Source organism: Vulpes lagopus, chromosome 19 (assembly GCF_018345385.1).
Source record: "Vulpes lagopus strain Blue_001 chromosome 19, ASM1834538v1, whole genome shotgun sequence".
Lineage (NCBI taxonomy): Eukaryota > Metazoa > Chordata > Mammalia > Carnivora > Canidae > Vulpes > Vulpes lagopus.
Window position 1 is genome coordinate 874,452 of NC_054842.1, and position 15,910 is coordinate 890,361.

At 44.5% G+C, this 15,910-nt stretch overlaps 1 protein-coding gene across 4 annotated transcripts in view; it reads left to right on the forward strand.

Moving 5' to 3' along the window:
* Positions 1-15,910, forward strand: part of SYNDIG1 (synapse differentiation inducing 1) — a 186,040-nt gene that overhangs the window by 36,127 nt on the left and 134,003 nt on the right. Inside the window, exon 2 of one of the 4 annotated variants that reach the window (XM_041734633.1) lies at positions 11,825-11,914. The exons of the other annotated variants lie outside the window; for them this stretch is intronic. The gene's annotated coding sequence lies outside the window, so the exon portion shown is untranslated. The remainder of the gene's footprint in view (positions 1-11,824; positions 11,915-15,910) is intronic. 4 annotated transcript variants of the gene reach the window in all.

A 15,910-nucleotide genomic window follows, 5' to 3' on the forward strand; every position in this document is an offset into this window, starting at 1 on the left:
CTGTTAGACAGAAAACCCATGAGCTGATGAAGAATGTCAGCAGCAGGAGCAGACATGCCGAGTTTGGATAACAACCCTATGGAGAATTTTAAGATCATATGCCATGCTGATTTTAAATGTGACATGTGCATTCACTTCTGCTACAGGTAAAATGATGGCTAAGTACTATCAGAAATGGCTCTCCCAACCTGCACTGTCGAAATCTGTTTTTTCATTGGAAAGAGTACACGCTGTTGTATGGGGTGGAATTTGTCCTCAGCCTGATGCCCTAACAGGTTATTGAAATAAACAGCTAATGCTCCTGGCAGCCCAGGTGGCTCAGCGGTTTAGTGCCACCTTCAGTCCGGTAGGAGATCCTGGAGACCTGGGATCGGCTCCCATGTTGGGTTCCCTGCATGGGGCCTGTTTCTCCTCTCTGTCTCTCTCATGAATAAATAAATAAAATCTGGAGGAGGGGCAAGATGACGGAAGAGTAGGGTCCCCACGTCACCTGTCCCCACCAAATTACCTAGATAACCTTCAAATTATCCTGAAAATTGACGAATTCAGCCTGAGACTTAAAGAGAGACCAGCTGGAATGCTACAGTGAGAGGCGTTCGCGCCTCTATCAAGGTAGGAAGACGGGGAAAAAGGAATAAAGAAACAAAAGGCCTCCAAGGGGGAGGGGCCCCGCGAGGAGCCGGGCTGAGGCCGGGGCGAGTGTCCCCAGAACAGGAGAGCCCCGTCCCGGAGGAGCAGGAGCTGCACCAACCTTCCTGGGCGGAAAGGGGCCCGCAGGGAGGTGGAGCAGGACCCAGGAGGGCGGGGATGCCCTCGGGCTCCCGGGGTCACTAACAGGCACCTGCGCCCCGGGAGAGTGCGCCGAGCTCCCTAAGGGCTGCAGCGCGCACGGCGGGACCTGGAGCAGCTCGGAGGGGCTCGGGCTGCGGCTCCGCGGAGGGGGCTGCGGGGCGGGAGCGCGAATTCAACAGCGCAGGTCCCGGAGCACAGGGCGCTGGGACACAGCCCAGGATCCGGCCTCCCCCGGGACAGGTAGAGGCCGGGAGGGCCCAGGACAGTGAGGACACTCCTGCCCCGAGCTGAGCAGATCAGCGGCCCCGCCCCGGAGCCTCCAGGCCCTGCAGACAGAGAAGCCCGGAGCTACTGCGGGAGCTGACTCCAGGGCTGCAGAGCTGGCCCCGCCACTGCGGTTGTTCCTCCCGGGGCCTCACGGGGTGAACAACCCCCACTGAGCCCTGAACCAGGAGGGGAAGAGCAGCTCCCCCAAGTGCTGACACCGGAGAATCAGCACAACAGGCCCCTCCCCCAGAAGACCAGCTGGACGGACAAGTTCCAGGGGAAGTCAAGGGACTTACGGTATACAGAATCAGAAGATACTGCCCTGTGTTTTCTTGTTTTTGTTTTGTTTTGTTTTGTTTTTTCTTTTTGATTTGCTTGCTTCACCCACCCCCTTTTTTCACTTTCATTCTTTTTCTTTCTCTTCTTCTTCTTCTCTTTTTTTCTTCCTTTATTCTTTCTTATTTTTCTCTTTTCTTTCCTTCTTTCTCTCCTCTCTTTTTCTCCTTTTCCCAATACAACTTGTTTTTGGCCATTCTGCCCTGAGCAAAATGACTAGAAGGAAAACCTCACCTCCAAAGAAAGAATCAGAAACAGTCCTCTCTCCCACAGTTACAAAATCTGGATTACAATTCAATGTCAGAAGGCCAATTCAGAAGCACTATTATACAGCTACTGGTGGCTCTAGAAAAAAAGCATAAAGGACTCAACAGACTTGATGACTGCACAATTTAGATCCAATCAGACAGAAATGAAAAATCAATTGAATGAGATGCAATCCAAAGTAGAAGTCCTAACAACAAGGGTTAATGAGGTGGAAGAACAAGTGAGTAACATAGAAGACAAGTTGAAGGCAAAGAGGGAAACTGAGGAAAAAAGAGACAAACAAAAGACCATGAGGATAGATTAAGGGAAATAAACTACAGCATGAGGAAGAAAAACCTAAGTTTAATTGGGGTTCCCGAGGGCGCCGAAAGGGCCAGAGGGCCAGAATGTATATTTGAACAAATCCTAGCTGAAAACTCTCCTAATCTGGGAAGGGAAACAGGCATTCAGATCCAGGAAATAGAGAGATCCCCTCCTAAAATCAATAAAAACCGTTCAGCACCTCGACATTTAATAGTGAAGCTTGCAAATTCCAAAGAAGATCCTTAAAGCAGTAAGAGACAAGAAATCCCTGACTTTTATGGGGAGGAGTATTTGGGTAACAGCAGACCTTTCCACAGAGACCTGGCAGGCCAGAAAGGGCTGGCAGGATATATTCAGGGTCCTAAATGAGAAAAACATGCAACCAAGAATACTTTATCCAGCAAGGCTCTCATTCAAAATGGAAGGAGAGAGAAAGAGCTTCCAAGACAGGCAGGAACTGAAAGAATATGTGACCTCCAAACCAGCTCTGCAAGAAATTTTAACGGGGGACTCTTAAAATTCCCCTTTGAGAAGAAGTCCAGTGGAACAATCCACAAAAACAAGGACTGAATAGATATCATGATGACACTAAACTCATACCTTTCAATAGTAACTCTGAACATGAACGGGCTTATGACCCCATCAAAAGGCGCAGGGTTTCAGACTGGAAAAAAAAGCAGGACCCATCTATTTGCTGTCTACAAGAGACTCATTTTAGACAGAAGGACACCTACAGCCTGAAAATAAAAGGTTGGAGAACCATTTACCATTCAAATGGTCCTCAAAAGAAAGCAGGGGTAGCCATCCTTATATCAGATAAACTCAAATTTACCCCGAAGACTGTAGTGAGAGATGAAGAGGGACACTATCTCATACTTAAAGGATCTATCCAACAAGAGGACTTAACAATCCTCAATATATATGCCCCGAATGTCGGAGCTGCCAAACATTTAAATCAATTAATAACCAAAGTGAAGAAATACTTAGATAATAATACACTTATACTTGGTGACTTCAATCTAGCTCTTTCTATACTCGATAGGTCTTCTAAGCACAACATCTCCAAAGAAACGAGAGCTTTAAATGATACACTGGACCAGATGGATTTCACAGATATCTACAGAACTTTACATCCAAACTCAACTGAATACACATTCTTCTCAAATGCACATGGAACTTCCTCCAGAATAGATCACATACTGGGTCACAAATCAGGTCTGAACCATTACCAAAAGATTGGGATCATCCCCTGCATATTCTCAGACCATAATGCCTTGAAATTAGAACTAAATCACAACAAGAAGTTTGGAAGGACCTCAAACACCTGGAGGTTAAGGACCATCCTGCTAAAAGATGAAAGGGTCAACCAGGAAATTCAGGAAGAATTAAAAAGATTCATGGAAACTAATGAGAATGAAGATACAACCGTTCTAAATCTTTGGGATGCAGCAAAAGCAGTCCTAAGGGGGAAATACATCGCAAGACAAGCATACATTCAAAAACTGAAAAGAACTCAAATACAAAAGCTAACCTTACACATCAAGGAACTGGATAAAAAATAGTAAATATATCCTACACCCAGCAGAAGAAGAGAGTTAATAAAGATTCGAGCAGAGCTCAACGAAATCGAGACCAGAAGAACTGTGGACAGATCAACAGAACCAGCAGTTGATTCTTTGAAAGAATTAATAAGATAAATAAACCATTAGCCAGCCTTATTCAAAAGAAGAGAGAGAAGACTCAAATTAATAGAATCATGAATGAGAAAGGAGAGATCACTACCAACACCAAGGTAATACAAACGATTTTAAAAACATATTATGAGCAGCTCTACGCCAATAAATTAGGCAATCTAGAAGAAATGGACACATTCCTGGAAAGCCACAAACTACCAAAACTGGAACAGGAAGAAATAGAAAACCTGAACAGGCCAATAACCAGGAAGGAAATTGAAGCAGTCATCAAGAACCTCCCAGGACACAAGAGTCCAGGGCCAGAAGGCTTCCCAGGGGAATTCTATCAAACATTTAAAGAAGAAACCATACCTATTCTACTAAAGCTGTTTGGAAAGATAGAAAGAGATGGAGTACTTCCAAATTCGTTCTATGAGCATCACCTTAATTACAAAACCAAAGACCCCCCCAAGAAGGAGAATTACAGACCAATATCCCTGATGAACATGGATGCAAAAATTCTCAACAAGATACTAGCCAATAGGATCCAACAACACATTAAGAAAATTATTCACCATGACCAAGTAGGATTTATCCCCGGGACACAAGGCTGGTTCAACACTCATAAAACAATCAATGTGATTCATCATATCAGCAAGAGAAAAACCAAGAACCATATGATCCCCTCAACAGATGCAGAGAAAGCATTTGACAAAATACAGCATCCATTCCTGATCGAAACTCTTCAGAGTATAGGGATAGAGGGAACATTCCTCGACATCTTAAAAGCCATCTACAAAAAGCCCACAGGAAGTATCATTCTCAATGGGGAAGCACTGGGAGCCTTTCCCCTAAGATCAGGAACAAGACAGGGATGTCCACTCTCACCACTGCTATTCAACATAGTACTAGAAATCCTCGCCTCAGCAATCAGACAACAAAAAGACATTAAAGGCATTCACATTGGCAAAGAAGAGTCAAACTCTCCTTCTCCTCAGATGACATGATACTCTACATAGAAAACCCAAAAGCCCCCACCCCAAGATTGCTAGAACTCATACCACAATTGGTAGCGTGGCAGGATGCAAAATCAATGCCCAGAAATCAGTGGCATTTCTATACACTAACAAAGAGACTGAAGAAAGGGAAATTAAGGAATCAATCCCATTTACACTTGCACCTAAAGGCATAAGATACCTAGGAATAAACCTAACCAAAGAGGTAAAGGATCTATACCCTAAAAACTATAGGACACTTCTGAAAGAAATTGAGGAAAACACAAAGAGATGGAAAAATATTCCATGCTCATGGATTGGCATAATTAATATTGTGAAAATGTCAATGTTACCCTGGGCAATGTACAACCTTTAATGCAATCCCTATCAAAATACCATGGACTTTCTTCAGAGAGTTAGAACATATTATTTTAAGATTTGTGTGGAATCAGAAAAGACCCTGAATAGCCAGGGGAATTTATAAAAGAAAACCATAGCTGGGGGCATCACAATGCCAGATTTCAGGTTGTACTACAAAGCTGTGGTCATCAAGACAGTGTGGTACTGGCACAAAAACAGACACATAGATCAGTGGAACAGAAGAGAGAACCCAGAAGTGGACCCTCAACTTTATGGTCAACTAATATTCGATAAAGGAGGAAAGACTATCCGGTGGGAAAAACACAGTCTCTTCAATAAATGGTGCTTGGAAAATTGGACATCCACATGCAGAAGAATGAAACTAGACCACTCTCTTTCACCGTACACAAAGATAAACTCAAAATGGATGAAAGATCTAAATGTGAGACAGGAGTCCATCAAAATCCTAGTGGAGAACATAGGCAGCACCCTTTTTGAACTTTGCCATGGCAACTTCTTGCAAGATACATCTATGAAGGGAAGGGAAACAAAAGCAAAAATGAACTATTGGGACTTCATCCAGATAAGAAGCTTTTGCACAGCAAAGGATACAGTCAACAAAACTGAAAGACAACCTACAGAATGGGAGAAGATATTTGCAAATGACATATCAGATAAAGGGCTAGTTTCCAAGATCTATAAAGAACTTATTAGACTCAACAGCAAAGAAACAAACAATCCAATCATGAAATGGGCAAAAGACATGAAGAGAAATCTCACAGAGGAAGACATTGACATGGCCAACACACACATGAGAAAATGCTCTGCCTCACTTGCCATCAGGTAAATACAAATCAAAACCACAATGAGATCCCACCTCACACCAGTGAGAATGGGGAAAATTAAGAAGGCAGGAATCCACAAATGTTGGAGAGGATGTGGAGAAAAGTGTCTTACAGTGTTGGTGGGAATGTGAACTGGTGCAGCCACTCTGGAAAACTGTGTGGAGGTTCCTCAAAGAGTTAAAAATAGACCTGCCCTGCTACCCAGCAATTGCACTGTTGGGGATTTACCCCAAAGATACTGATGCAATGAAACACCGCGACACCTGCACCCCGATGTTTCTAGCAGAAATGTCCACAATAGCCAAACTGTGGAAGGAGCCTTGGTGTCTATTGAAAGATGAATGGATAAAGAAGATGTGGTCTAGGTATACAATGGAATATTCCTCAGCCATTAGAAACGACAAATACCCACCAATTGCTTCAACGTGGATGGAACTGGAGGGTATTTTGCTGAGTGAAGTAAGTCAATCGGAGAAGGACAAACATTGTATGTTCTCATTCATTTGAGGAATATGAATAATAGTGAAAGGGAATATAAGGGAAGGGATAAGAAATGTGTGGGAAATATCAGAAAGGGAGACAAAACATAAAGACTCCTAACTCTGGGAAATGAACTAGGGGTGGTGGAAGGGGAGGAGGGCAGGTGGTGGGGGTGAATGTGTGACGGGCACTGAGGAGGGCACTTGACATGGGCACTGGTTGTTATTCTGTATGTTGGTAAATTGAACACCAATAAAAAATAAATTCATTAAACATAAATAAATAAATAAATAAATAAATAAATAAATAAATAAATAAATAAATTCTAAAAAACAAAACAGCTAATGCTCTCACAGCCTCCTTGCCAGGTGCTGTTCACTGTGGTGACATCACAACCTAGATCCTGAAGGAGCATGTTTATGGGCATGAGCATTACCCTGTTAGGGAAAGCTGGAAGGCCTTCCTGATCTTATTCATAATCATGCATGCTCTGAAGAGGAACAAAAGAATGAGGTGTCTCACACCTCGGGGCTCAGTTTTATTTTCAGGTAATAGTGAAGGTTCATGGGCTCAGTTCCAGTGCCCACCTCTGCTGCCCTGAGCAAGGCTGCAGTGAGAGGCCACATGAGCACGTGAGAACTGCTCATGTAAATTGACCTGGCATGGCATAAACCTTTATTCCACTTAGTGTTATTAGAAATCACATGTAAAGTATGGATTGGTACTGGTCCAGATTTATGAGGTTTGCAGAGAATCTTAACCATGCAAACAGTAGTGTGTGTGCAGGCAGGGATTGCTCACTGATGAGAGAGAAACAAGGGAAAGAAGCGTTCCTGATAGAGCAAAGAGTGACCCCTCTCCTGTCATTAAGAAAATCTCTAGAACGAGGTGCAAATCTTTATATATGGTTGGAAATATATAAAAAGCTGATTTCTGATAATCAGCTGAGGGAACAGGGATAATAGATGCCTCATGAATTGTGCCATTAATTTTAATGATTCTGAGCAAAGCATGTTCCTAATACAAATAGCTGCCATTAGAAATGCCACTGTCACTCCCACTGCATGCCCAGTCCTCTCCTGAGGTCAGGCAGGAAGTCAGATGGCTAGCATGTATCAGGAAAGGAAGACCACAAGGACCAGCAAGCCCTCCGTTCACTGTCTGGACTGAGGAGCCAGTGTCTATAGCTCTGTGCAGACAGAAGATGAGCTCAGGGGCTGCATGTCACCCCTGACCTCCAGGAGTATTTCAGTTTGCCCATTAGAGCTCACAAATGGCCTTTTGTTTAATTTTTTTTTAAGATTTTATTCATTTATTTGAGAGAGCAAGAGCAGGGGGGAGGGGCAGAGGGAGAAGGAGAAGCAGACTCCCCGCTGAGCAGGGACCTGGATGCTGGGCTCAATCCCTGGACCCCAGGAGCATCTGAGCCCAAGGCATATGCTTAACTGAGTCACCCAGGTGCCCCACAAATGGCATTTTAAAAGATGCCAAATGGTGACTGTAATGTTTTGTTAGAAATGAACAAATACTGCTTGAAGATTTTAATACAACTATAATAAATACAATTAGAATAAAATGCCAGAAAAACTAGAAATACCTCATATGCTACAAAAAAGGGAGAGCCAGCACCTTCCTTTCCTCCAAGTTCTTAATCCCTTTTCTGTGAATTTTCACGGAATTTTGGGCTACTTGGGCATCTCTGTGTCAGTTTAGAGAATCTGATGTTTCTAGTTGGCAAAAAAAAAAAAAAAGCAAATACTCTTCTTTTTATCTCTGTCTTGATTGAGGCAATGTGCCCCCTTCCTATTATTTATAGTGCTTTGATGTCCGGCTCTAACACATGCTTACTTAAAGCACAGCTTTTAAAATGCTGATCGTATCAGAACTGTCTGTCAGAGCATCAGCACTGACCCAGAGGACCACGTGACAAAATATCGGGTTTCTACTCAGAAGTCTGTGCCGTGGGAGATCTGTTGCCCACAAAGCAAAATGAATCGTGCTCATGATTTGATGCTGACAGTTAGAACCCATCTCCAGACCCAAGTGGGAGCTGGGGGGGGAGCCAAGGGAGGATTTTCTAATTATTGAAGGTATTTTGAAAACGGAAGCAGGTTGCTTACCACCTCTATAAACATTTTTTAAAAATGGGAAAAAATGGGATTTCCTCAAACTAGCAAGAATCTGAAATAATTTGAAGCTTTTAGGAAAAGAAATATATCTATTTACTAATCTAGGTATATAACATATCTGCATATTTCATATATTTGATTATGTTGTAAATTCTGTTTTGTACTTTATATAACGGCATGTGCTTTGCTCTGAAAACTGTACTTCTACAGATGCTATACTAAGACCCTTGAAAGTCCTTATCCCATTGCCCTATGGGTGAATGTTTTTTGTCCCCCCAGAATTCCTGTGTTGAAGCCCTAGCCCTCAATGTATTTTGAGATGGAGCCTTTGGGAGGTGAGATTAGTTGAGGTCATGAGTGTGGGGTCCTTATGAGGGGATCAGTACCTTATAACAAGAGTAAGGGAGAGAACTGTTGTTGTCTCCCCATGGGTACGCACCTGGGAAAGGCTACATGAGGACAGAGGGAGAAAGAGGCCTTCTGCTAGTCAGGAAGAAGACCCACGCCAGAAAGCAAATCATCCAGCACCTTGACCTTGGACTTCCCAGGCTTCAGAACTGTAAGAACATAAATGTCTGCTGTTTAAGCTGTTACTCTGTGTTTTGATGGTAGCCCAAGAGGACTTTCCAATACCTACAGTACACTGGCCCTGGGTTGTAGCTAAGGTGTCATATATGTGACACTGCTGAGAATTAGCAACTCATGGAGGCTTTTCCCACCCATTTGCTGGATCCCATTTATTTTGGCCCTAAGCTAAGCTGTGCACAGCTAAGCTGCTCCATGGCCTACTGTTTCTGATGGGAGGTAGTATGGAGCAGAGGCTGGGGTAGGGGTTCGGAGGCCAGTCTGGCTGGGTTTAAATCCTAGTTTTGCCACTAGTTATCTGTGTGGCCATCAGACCTGACTTTACCTCTCTGTACCTCAGCATCCTCTTCTGGAAATGGTGGTAGTAATAATAAGGACCATTTTACAGGATACAGTTGTGACATACGGAACTAGGGGATGCTTAGTCCATGTTGCTTCTGATATTATCCATCCTTCATACTATAGACTGTACCTTATGAAGCTAAAGAGAATTTCACTTATCGTGTCTCATCCAGGTGTACCTTCTGCACACTTACCTCTACAGGCCCAAAACTCCTTACAGGCTAACACCTCCAACTTTCTACCAGTTTCCCAACAGTGGAAGATCATTCAGCCTATCCCAGGGCAAGCTGCAAGGGCTAGAGAGTGAATGCCCTGGAATCAGCTCTTGACCAGTGATGGACAGGGAGTTGGTGTACATATGCCCCAGTTCCCTTGCCCCTCACGTCAGACTATTCTGAATGCAATGTTTGACATAGTCTCTCAGACTTCCCCAGAAAGATTGAGCCCTAGCTGCCTGCAGCAGAAACTGGCTTTATAATAGCACACACTTTCTTGGCTTCTCTCTGTTCCTTGCCTTACCACTACCTGTCCAGCGCTTCCTGGAACCACCCCCAAAATAAATGATTTTTATTCCAGTCCTTCCAGGGCTGCTAATAGCATGTATTGGGCACCACTGTGGACATAGGAATCATATAGCTTTATTGAAATGATCAGATTGTTCTGTATATGTGCTTCCTTTCTGCTTACCAAATGAGTTCTGTCCCAGGACCAGCAGGAAGCAGGGACTGATGTGTCACCCTGGGAGACAGTGTCATGTGACTTTGTTCATGCATTGGTGCTGCTCCAATTCACAACCTCTTCAGGGTGAGTCACAACCCAGGCACACACAAGAGTGAATCTCAGGGAGAGAGAATCTCTCTGGATCCTCAAATTAATGTTCCTTTGTAGAATCTAATAGGAAAGAATGTGACTTTGAAACATTCATCTGAACTTGGTAGCTATCTTAATGACTTTTAAGAGGGTCATTCCCTCTTCCATGGATGTATCATCGAAAATCTCTTAAGAACATACTAATGTAATGGGCAGCCCGGGTGGCTCAGCGGTTTAGCGCCACCTTCAGCCCAAGGCCTGATCCTGGAGATTGTGGAATCGAGTCCCACGTGGGGCTCCCTGTGTGGGGCCTGCTTCTCCCTCTGCCTATGTCTCTGCCTCTCTCTCTCTTTCTCGGTATCTCTCATGAATAAATAAATAAAATCTTTAAAAAAAAAAGAGAACATACTAATTTGCTTTCCCAGATCAAATGCATATCCACCACAGTGCATTGCCATCTGGCTTCTGATCAGATAGGTGTGAAGGCCTGTAGGTCTGTCTTCTGGCCATAAAGGTAGTATAAAAGATCATTGAAGTAAGGTAGCATACTAGCAACCATGTTATAAAGTGTCATCAGACCTCTGTTTCTGATGTTATCTAGAAAGCATCTTCAAGAGAGTTTTATCTGTGGGCAGCCCAGGTGGCTCAGCGGTTTAGCGCCTGCCTTCAGCCCAGGGTGTGATTCTGGGGACCTGGGATCAAGTCCCATGTCACGCTCCCTGCATGGAGCCTGCTTCTCCCTCTGCCTGTGTCTCTGCCTCTCTTTCTCTCTGTGTCTCTCGTGAATAAATAAATAAAATCTTTAATTAAAAGAGTTTTATCTGTAATTATATTTATTCTATTTTAAATTCTGACTAGTTAAGAACTTCATTGGATATGGACTTATACAAAATTATGCTCAATGCTCATTTGGAAGTCATAGCATTAAGCATATTACACTTGTTTTCCAAATTTCAAAGGTCCTTCATCCCAGATATGTGAATGGTCCTTTGCCCCAGATTCATGGTCAGGTCTCAGAAGCTGTGGTCAAGTGAGACTGGTGAGCAAGCCAGGGCCTCTTCCCTTCCTCTCACTGGCTCCTTTCTGAGAATGGTGGGAGAAGGCTGGCTTCTCCTGCTAGAAAAAGGGCTGCTGATATATGGAAATCTACATCCAGAGTGGGTTGCTAACAAATGGTATTTATCACCCAGGGCATGACAAAGACATGTGGCAATATAACAAGATGGGGTAACCAGCCAACTAAATACATAGGTGATGCTAACAAGGTGAAGGGAAAGATTAGGGGTAAAATTAAATAAAACCAGGGGAGAGGTCAGTACTCTAAATATATATTTTGATGTCCAGAACTGGCTGTAAGCTCACCAGCAGCAATGCAAAGAGGGAGACACAATCAGCAACATGACTCACAGTGTCCAAGTGGTAAAAATAGATCAAGGACTCATGAGAAGCTCATCTATTTCTGTTCCCGAGATGAGATGTGAAGTTCTCATTGAAGCAACACTGCACTGCAATAAGCAGCATCCCCCAAAATACCCCACTGGGAATACCTCCCCCAATTCTCCAGTCTCACCCTGCTCTAGCTTTTTCATGACCCTTATCTACATAGCTAATTAAATTCATGGTCTGTATCCCATTCTTAGGTATACCATAAGCTTGGCAAGGACGAAGGCCCCTGGCTGGCTCCCTGATGTACCCCCGACATGGAGACAGCATCTGTTACAGGGCAAGTGGTCAGTGTGTATTTGTTGAATAATTGGATTGAAGAAATTTCATGTCATCAGGAGTTTACCTTACAAAGTGGATCCATGGGATTGAATGAGGGCAGTTCTATGCTCTGCAGACATTCATGGTGTGTGGGTCTCTGATGGCTTGTTTCAGTGCACTGTACATTGTGGTGTATCTCATCCAAGGATCACATAGATGACATATGTAATAGCATATTAATAACAAAAAAATGTTTAAAGAAGCCACTTGAAAGAAAATGGGGGATAGTGGAGATTGAGACAAATGGAAGAGACCCCCACAAGCTGGGCTGGGCAACCATCAGCCAACCTGTGTGCTGGCCAGCCCTAACCTTGGCTGTGGGTCTCTGTCTACGGCTGTAAGGCTCCTGGTGAGCTGGGTCCTAGGGTTTATTGCATGGAAATTCTTAGCTTTCAGTTTTCTGAAGGGTAGATCAAGCTCTAAACTTGAAATCTATAGTTCATAAAGACTAACTTTCACTTCAAAGTAGTAAAAGAAGGGCAGTGGGGGCCAACAGAAAGTTGGGGATGGAAGTGGAGCCAAGGGGGTGGGGATGGAGGTAGAAAGGCAGGGGTTGGTTTATGCTGGGTCTCCTAAGGTACACTAAGGTCTTTGGGGCACACCGTAGGAGCAGTGTCACTGAAGGAATGTATATAGGGGTGTCACAAAATTGATCACATAGCTGAAAGACCCCATGCTGTTGCATAGCAATGGCTGTCAGGGAAGATCTAGGAGATGTTGAGATGGTCTGGGTGAAAGATGGTAATAGTTTGATACAGGGTGACAAGGGAGATGAGTGGAAGAATCAGCAAGACTTGTTCATGGCATGATTTTGAGGAGGTAGTAATAACAAAGAGCTTCAAGGTTTGAGACTCGGACAGGTAGTGATTCACAGACACAGGGTGAGGTGAAGGACCAGCCGAGGGTTTCGTGTTCTCAGTCTGAGGCTTCTGAAAGGTTCCAGTGGGGATTCTAGGGGTCTGGTGGTTATTGGCACACAGGTGGTATTTGGCACCATTGATGACAAGGATACTGATGACTGAGACAAGATTTAAACCCAACATTTGAAGGCTGGACAGAGAAGAATTACCTGGTAGAGACTATGTTGGAAGACCTGAAGAGGGAGCAGGAAACACAGGAGACAGGGCAGCTAGAGAAGCCATGGGCAAAATTATCTGGAGAAGGAAGTTGCCAAGGGGTCAGGTGTTTCTGAAAGTCAAGCATTGTGAGGTGTGAATGCATCTTCTTGACTCACTGACATTTAGGCCATGGGTTCTCTCAGTGGAATGGTGGGGAGGGAACCATATTGGTTCCTATACACTCCTGCCCCAGATCTGCCCTCTTCACTTAACCTTGAAGCTAAACTGGGTAGATTTGAGGTATCCACATTGGTTTCTTATACCATGGGATTGATTTTTCAGTGGCACTGCAACATTTTTAATAAAACTTAAATTTAGTAGAATCCCAAGTGGCCTCCATGCACATTTGTGGCTTCATACAGTATTCCATCCACCAGGTTAAGGTGTGTCTGCTGATGGCAGAATAAAGCATCCTCCTGAGGACACCAGAAATAGACACCACAGCATAGTGAGGCCAGGGCTTAATGAGGTGATCGAAATCCCAGCACAGGACCTAAGAGGCTAGACCTTACCCTGTAGCACTTGAAGCAAGTTTTTAAGTGTGTGGATAGTAACACATCATTAAAAGTTTCACCATTTCTCAATGGCTTCCCTCTCCATATCCTGCTGAATGTCATGGCCCAGCCAGAAGCCAGCTTCAGAACAACATTGCTACAGGGAGATTATTTTTTTTAACCAGTCCAGAATAAGTGTCCCAGCATGGCAGAAATAAAAGAGACCTATGATATAATCTTAATGCTGACCATGAAGCCTGGGGTATAATTTAGTCCCTCCATACCCTCAGTTTATCCCATTGTTTCAATTTGCCACCACCTAGTTCCATTCATCAGTAACCTCCAGGAGGAGTTTTCCATCTAGGTTGATGCAGCTGTGGCTGGAAGCACACCTAGTGAGAGGTCTGTCTTCTAGACATCCCTATCTTTATCAGGTTTTGAGACCAAGGATACATGGAATAAGGTAAAATGAAACCTTTACCCAAAACATGCCATGTGTCCAAACAGCACACTCTCATACCCAGAAAGAAAAAATGCAAGTGAAGTGGTACATCCAAGTCATCAGCAAACCAAGCCAGCTTTGAAAGAAAGAAATCTCTTTGAAGACCTGGAGAATGTGACAGCAGTCCTCCTGATGCCACTAGAGTGGCCAATGTCCTGATATATAGTCACCCTTTTTCTCCTTGAAAGCTAGAGAAACGAGGTCTCAAACCATAAACTTTCCAAAATTCAAGTCTCTGGAAGTCACATAATATGAATACCCACCGGGAAAGGCCTTCATCTGGAAGCTGCAGTCTCAGTCTGGCCTTATTGCTGCAGAGGATCTGTGGCCAGCAATCCAGAAACTCCTCACCTAAACCAAAATGCCTGCTGTTTCATTCTGGCTTGTTTAAAGTCTGCTATGCTGTGATTTTCAGGGCAGTGGCTCTTCCTCAACTTACTGAGCCAAATGAGCATGGCCCACAGCAGACCACACAGTTCCCAGAACTGACAGAGATTGTACATTGTCACGCCGGTCACATGGGAGGGGCAGATGCAAGTCTACCAAACAAGGAGAACAGCTGGGTAGGGGGTGAGGCAACCTGCAGCCTGGCCCCTCATCCAGTCCAGAGGAGAAATTGGGCTGATAGACCCTAGGACAAGAGTTTGTGTGTATGTGGCTTTCTTGGGAAATGACTCAGCAGAGAGTGGAAAAGTGAGCAAGAAAGGGAGAGCAATTGATAGCTCAATGTCCAGAGTCACCACCGGCACAGGTGAGTGGTAGCTGGGGTCAGTCTTGCTGGGTGAGTTCTAGGAGATGGAATAGGACCTCTTCAGAGTTCTGACACCTACAGTCCAGGCATGGTATATTTATTCTCCACCTCTTCGTCCACAGTGGCTGAGGTTGCTCCTAGGGGTACGGACTTCCTCCCGAGTTCACCAAGCATGTGGACCAAGACCACTACCTTCCATTGCCTGCAGTAGGGTACATCAGGGCAATGCTGTGGGGGGTGTGCTGAGAGTGTACAGGCAGGGACCATCAGCATCTACAACACCAGAAATGCCTCAACTTTTTTCAATTCATCATTTATATTCCCGAGTGGTTCTCAAGGGAGGAGCAAATGAATAATAGTATCACTTTACTCCTGGATGGTGAAAGCCCAGGCTTTTCTGGGAGATGCTGTTGGAGCTCACTGCTTAAGCTCTTCCTTTGCATGAAGGCCTGTTCCTAGCCCATCTCTGGGCACCAGCAGGAACCCAAACCTTGCCATGGTTGGACTGGTGTGAGCATGGGGGCTTGGGGGCACAGAGGGATGCACCTCCAGGCCCACAAGGAAGTGCCTATTCAACACACAAGAGAGGTGTGAGTGAGAGATAAATAGATTCCTCCTATGGCTTCTGAGGACTTCTCCAATGGAGAAAAGAGAGAAAGAAACATTAGCAGGTGTGAGCAGGTTACCTGCAGCCTGGCCAAGCCTTCTCCACCATCCTAACAGGAGAGAAGCAGTGTGCGCTGGCCTCTTTCGGCCGTCTCGCTCCTCCTTGTCCAAGATATGCTGTGGGCAGTTTGCCCAGGATGTGGATCCCACACAAGGAGCTCGTTGCCAAGAAAGGCCAGGTCGATGGTTAGAAGGTGCACTGTTCCCATAGATCCAAGAACCGCTAAGCAGAAGGTAGGTCAGCAGGCAGCTGTGCTCTCTCATAAGGACCTCAGCACCAAGGAGCCACCTGGGCACAAGTAGAGGGAAGGATCTGGATCTCCTCAGGGCACTTAATGTGTGCTTAAAAAAAACAGCAAAAAAGGAAAAAACTGCGGGAGAGGAGGAGGGGATAAAGAAAGGTGGGAGAAAGTGAAGACATTAACACAATA